Here is a 6402-nt window from a genome sequence, read left to right on the forward strand (position 1 = left end):
AGTGCTGTTAGTTACTTTAAGGTAGGTTTTCTATATGTTGAATGGATGCTTGAATATGTGTCATTTTTTTATCCTCTGTTTTTTTATATTTTTTTATCAAATCTTTTCAATTTTGTATTGCAGATACCTTGCCACTGGTGCCAGTTTCACCTCCCTACACCATCATTTTTTAATCGGGATCTCAACTGTGTCAACAATTGTGCATGACACTTGTCTTGCCCTTTGGGAAGAACTGAAAAACTCAGTAATGCCAGAACCAACAGCCAGTTTGCAGGAAGAAATAGCTGATGAGTTTTGGGAGAAAACTAACTTCCCAAATTGCATTGAGGCATTAGATAAGAAAAATGTCCGTCTCATCAAGCCACCTAATTCTGGTTCCCGCTTCTTCAACTACAAAAAATATTTCTCAATTGTTCTGCTAGGACTCAGTGATGCAAATATGAAATTTATAGCTGTGGATGTTGGTGCCTATGGAAGTTCTGGAGATTCTAGAATTTTCCGAAATTCTGTGATGAGTCAGCATTTCCAATATGGGGAATGTGACGTGCCACAATCAAGGCCTCTGCCTGGCACTGCTGGGCCAGATATGCCTCTAGTGGTTGTAGAAGATGAGGCATTTGCATTATCCACCTACCTCCTTAGGCCCTACATGAAGCATGGCTCAGATTCCAGGAAACGCATATTTAATTATCGACTGAATAGAGCATGTCGAACAATGGAGTGTGCTTTTGGAATCTGCACATCAAAATGGCATGTTTTATTAACATCAATGCACCTGGAGGTTGACCACACTGTCAACGTAGTTTTGGCGTGCTGTGCTCTGCATAACTTTTTGAGGATAAAGGAGAATGTGTCCAATGACTTGCCAGAACAGATTCCAAATGAACCCCAAGGTCATCAGACAGGCACTCATCAAAGTAATCATGCCCTACAAATCTGTGACCATTTTGCGGACTACTTCCTTACCGAAGAAGGACAGGTTCTATGGCAAAATAGCTATATCTAATCTTTTGGTTGAAACATTTTTTTTTGTACAGTTGTTACTACCACTGCTGTATATGTTAATTTTTTTACCATTTGTACGTTTTGTTATATTGTTATAGATTTATTTATTTATTTATCGAGTTTATATAGCGCCAAAGGGTTTGCTCAGCGCTGTACAATAGAGGGGGGGACAATACATGAAACAGAACAGTAACATCAAACAGCACACAAGGGGTAAGAGGGCCCTACTCTTTTGAGCTTACAATCTAGGAGGGAGGGGGTAGAGGCACAGGAGGAAACGGCTGTGGGGGATGGAGTGGTAGGAGGAGGGAAGGGCAGCGGCTGTTAGGTGAGGGTGGGGTAGGCTTCCCTGAAGAGGTGGGTTTTCAGGGAGCGCCTGAAGGTGAGGAGGGAAGGTGACAGTCTGATGGATTGGGGTAGTGAGTTCCAGAGGATGGGGGAGGACCTGGAGAAGTCTTGCAGTCGTGCGTGGGAGGAGGAGACCAGGGAGCAAGATAGAAGGAGGTCCTGTGAAGAGCAAAGGGTACGGGTAGGGTGGTACCTGGGAATCAGGTCGGTGAGGTAGTTAGGGGCAGTGTTGTGAATGGCCTTATAGGTCAGGGTGAGCAATTTGAATTTAATGCGTTGGGCAATGGGGAGCCAGTGGAGGGAGAGGTGGAGCGGGGTGGCAGAGGTGGAGCGGCTGGTGAGGAGGATGAGTCTGGCAGCTGAGTTCAGGATGGTCTGAAGTGGGGAGAGTTTGCACTGGGGTAGGCCGGTGAGGGGGGAGTTGCAGTAGTCAAGGCGTGAGATAATCAGGGAGTGTACGAGTAGTTTAGTGGTGTCTGGGGTAAGGAAGGAGCGTATCTTGGCGATGTTCCGGAGGTGGAGTCTGCATGTGTTTGTAAGTGATTTGATATGAGGTTGAAAGGAAAGGTTTGAGTCCAGAATTACGCCAAGGACCTTGGCTTGCTGGGCGGGATTGATGGTGGTGTTGTTGGTAGTGATGGAAAGGATGGGGGGGGGGGGCGCGGGCTGGGGGGAAGACGAGAAGCTCGGTTTTGGAGAGGTTGAGCTTGAGGAAATGGAGTGACATCCAGTCAGAGATGTCGTTTAGGAGGTGAGTGATGCGGGCGGAGAATGTGGGGGTGAGGTGAGGGGTGGATAGGTAGATTTGAGTATCATCAGCGTAGAGGTGGTAATTGAAGCCGTGGGAGTGTATGAGTTTGCCAAGGGAGGAGGTGTAGATGGAGAAGAGAAGGGGTCCAAGGACAGAGCCCTGGGGGACCCCAACAGAGAGGGGAAGGGAAGAGGAGGTGGCACCATTGTAGGAAACGCTGAAGGAGCGTTGGGATAGATAGGACGAGAACCAAGAGAGAGCGGTGTGTCTAATGCCAAGGGAGAGTAGTTTATTAAGGAGGAGGGGGTGGTCGACTGTGTCAAAGGCCGCGGAGAGGTCTAGGAGGAGGAGGACAGAGTAGTCGCCTTTGGCTTTGGCGGCTAGTAGATTGTTGGTGATTTTGAGGAGGGCAGTTTCGGTGGAGTGTAGGGGACGGAAGCCGGACTGTAGTGGGTCAAGGAGGTTGCTGTCAGTTAGGTGGGCGCTTAGGTGATCGAAGACCAAGTGCTCAAGGAGCTTGGAAGTGAGTGGCAGCAGGGAAATTGGTCTGAGGTTGTTGAGGTCAGTGGGGTCCAGGGAGGGCTTTTTGAGTATGGGGTGATGTGCGCATGTTTTAGGGGGGAGGGGAAGACGCCAGTAGAGAGGGAGAGATTGAAGATGTGGGTAAGGGAGCGGATGAGGGAAGAGGGGGGTGACCGGAGGAGTTGAGAGGGGATAGGGTCCAGGGGGCAGGTAGTGAGGCGGGCTTCTGAGAAGACTCTGGTGACTTCCTCAGTGGTAGTAGGGCTGAAGGAGTGCAGTGATGGGGGGGTTACGGTAGGCAGGGCCTTGGGTGTGGTGGGGGGCAGTGCCGTTGCGAGGTCAGAGGAGGGGAGAGATGAGGGGGTGATGGAAGGGGGGAGGCTAGATGGGGAGGTAGATTGCAAGTTGACTATGTCCTTGCGGATTGCGTCAATCTTATTGTGGAGATGAGTGGCAATCTCGTGGGCGGTAAGTGAGGTACTGAGTGGAGGAGGGGGGGGGGGAGAGAGCAGGGAGTTGAAGGTGGAGAAGAGTCGGCGAGGGCAGGTGGAGAGGGTGTTGATCAGGTTAATGAAGTAGGCCTGCTTGGCGGCGTGGAGGGAGGATGTGTAGGTGAGGAAGGCATATTTGTAGAGGGAGAATGCATGAGCGGACCTGGTTTTGCGCCATAGTCTCTCCAGCGCACGACTGCGACGTTTGAGGCATTTAGTATGGTCGTTCTGCCATGGCTGGAGCGGTCTGGGTTTGATGTTGCGTGTGGTTAGGGGTGCCAGAGAGTCTAGGGTAGCTGATAGTGAGTCGTTGTACGCGGTGGTGGCTAGGTCAGGACATGACAGTGGAAGGATGCTGTCGTGTAAGCGGTCGGCAGCCGAGTGGAGGGGGGCCGGGTGCAGGTTGCGGAGGTTGCGGCTGGTGATGGTTTGGCGCACTGGGGGGGGGGAGTTAGGGGAAGGGGAGATGGAGAACATGAGTAGGTGGTGGTCGGAGAGAGGGAAGGGGGTGTTAGTGAAGTGGTTAAGGGTACAGAGGTGGGAGAAGACGAGGTCCAGGGTGTTCCCATTGATGTGGGTGGAGGATTGAGTGTATTGTGTGAGCGCGAAGGAGGAGGTTAGGTGGAGGAGTTGGGAGGTAGCTGGGGTGTTGTCGTTGATGGGGATGTTGAAGTCCCCGAGGATGATGGTCGGTAGCTCAGAGGAGAGGAAGAAGGGAAGCCAGGCGGCGAAGTCATCCAGGAAGCGGGCTATGGATCCGGGGGGCCTGTAGATCACTGCGATCCTTAGGGGGGTGGGTGAGAAGAGCCGGATGCAGTGAGCCTCGAAGGAGGAGAAGGTTAGGGAGGGGGGGTTAGGGAGGACCTGGAAGGTGCTCAGCGGTGATAGGAGCAGGCCGACACCACCACCTTTGTGACCGCTCAGTCTTGGTGAATGGGACCAGACGAGACCTCCATGGGAGAGTGCCGCAGGGGAGGTAGTGTCAGTGGCCTGTACCCAGGTTTCGGTGATGGCTAGGAGGTTGAGGGAGCGGGAGATAAAGAGGTCATGGATGGCAGTTAGTTTGTTGCAAACCGAATGGGCGTTCAGAAGTGCAACCGAGAGAGGGGGGATGGGTGCGGGGAGGAGGTGCACAGGTATGAGGTTGAGGGGGTTGCGGCGGCTGGCGGGGGCAGGGGGGTCCCTGGAGGGGGGGTTCCTGGAGGGGGGAGAGGTGGTGAGGGGCCAGGGTTCGGGGAGATGTCCCCAGCGGATAGGAGAAGGGTGAGGAGGGTGGCATGGGAATGGGAGGTGTAGGAGCGTGTGGGTCTGGTAGTGGTGGCACGTGGGTCGACCGGGGAGTGGAGTACCAGGAGGAGGTGGTGAGTGCCGTAGTGGGGAGAGGGCAGAAGTGAAGGGGCAATGTAAAGCTGTTTTGGGGGGGTGGGCGGGTAGAGGGAGGCGATTTTTGGGATGGAGGAGAGGAAAACGAGGAGGAGAAGTGCAGGTGGCATGCTGGGGTGAGTGCAGTGCTGTTCGGGTCAGGGGAGGTGAAGGGATACGGGTCAGGGTGAGGTGATGTGGAGAGTCTGTATCACCGTGGACCACTAGAGTCCTTCTGTAGCTGCAATCTGTGGGTGCAGTATGCTGGCGTCCGAGGGGTCTTCAGTGGGTCCAGTGGATCGGCGAGTGGAGGGGTCGTAGGGTGCAATGTCTGGGGGTGTTGGAAGGCACGGCGTCTGGTGATGCTGGCGGCTCGGTGACTGGAGATTCGCTGGGTGGTCCGGGAGATTCGCTGGGCGACGTCTTGATTCGCTGGGTGGTCCGGGTGTTGGGTGTCTAGAGGTGGTAGCTGGGTGCCCGGTAGCTGGGTGCTGGGTGTCCAGGGGTGGTAGCTGGGTGCCCGGTAGCTGGGTGTCAAGGGGTGGTAGCTGGGTGCCCAGTAGCTGGGTGTCCAGGGGTGGTAGCTGGGTGTCCGGTAGCTGGGTGCCCGGTAGCTGGGTGCTGGGTGTCCAGGGGTGGTAGCTGGGTGCCCAATAGCTGGGTGCAGGGTGTCCAGGGGTGGGCCCAGAACCGATGTATGGGTTGGGCAGCGGAGCAGCGATCAGTGGGCCTGAGCTGGTTCCTGGTGGTCAGGGATGGACACAGGGCTAGTGGGGAGGGCCCTGCGGAGGCTGGTAGGTCTGTGGGGATCGGTGGTGGCAGCTTACCCGTTCTGGTGGTGCTGCCGTGCAGGTGTCCTGGGGTGGTCCTGGGCTGCTGTCAGCTTGGTGGTCCTTGCTTGCTGATCTTTGGTGGGGTGGTTGTTGTCACCTTGCGTCAGGCTGCTGTGGCCCTGGAGATGGTGGAGAGGGTCAGGGGCCACCTGGGAAGGACCACCCCGCTGTGTGTCAGAGGGCAGGAGCCGACGGATGGAGCGACGGCGCCGCGATTCAGCGGCGGTGCCGCAAGTCGGCCCGCGAATAAATTGAGGCCGCGATTTCGGAGGGGGCCAGAACTGCTCGGGACCCCTCCCGGATGCTTCACTAGGGGCCGCAGGTGTGGCGGGGCCCTCGTAGTGTCCGTTGCCGCCCGGATGGCAGCGGATTAGGCAGTGGGGCGACGGAGCTCTCAGATGGCATGTTGCTCCGTCGCCATCTTATAGATAGTATACAAGTTTTAACAGTTTGATAACATTTTTAAAAAAAAGTAAACACCTTTGCCCAATTATTTTGGATTTATTTTTTGTATGCTTTTTGTAAACTAGTAACAAACTTGTTAACCATTTCAATACCGTGCAATTTTACACCTTCCTGCCCAGGCCATTTTTCACGTTTCAGCGCTCTCACACTCTGAATGACAATTGCGCGGTCATACAACATTGTACCCAAACTAAAATTTTATAATTTTCTTCACACAACTAGAGCTTTTTTTTGGTGGTATTTAATCACCGCTGGGGTTTTTACTTTTTGCTAAATTAACAAAAAAAGACCAAAAATTTTGGAAAAAAACACGTTTTTCTTTGTTTCTGTTATAAAAGTTTACAAATAAATAATTGTTCTTCATAAATTTAGGCTGAGATGTATTCTGCTACATGTCTTTGGTGAAAATAACCCAAATTAGGATGTATTATTTAGTTTGTAGGAAAGTTATAGAGTTCACAAACTATGGCATAGATCTGAAAATTGATCAATCCTGAAGTACTGACAGCCAATCTAATTTCTTGAGGTCCAAGAATGTCAGAATAGTACAGATATCCCCCAAATGACCCCTTTTTGCAGAGTAGACAGTCGGACGTACTTCATAAGAGGAATAGCGAGTTTTTTG

Source organism: Staurois parvus, unplaced genomic scaffold, assembly GCF_062004578.1.
Source record: "Staurois parvus isolate SC_StPar_1 unplaced genomic scaffold, SC_StPar_1.0 ptg000596l, whole genome shotgun sequence".
In the NCBI taxonomy this organism is placed as follows: Eukaryota; Metazoa; Chordata; class Amphibia; order Anura; family Ranidae; genus Staurois; species Staurois parvus.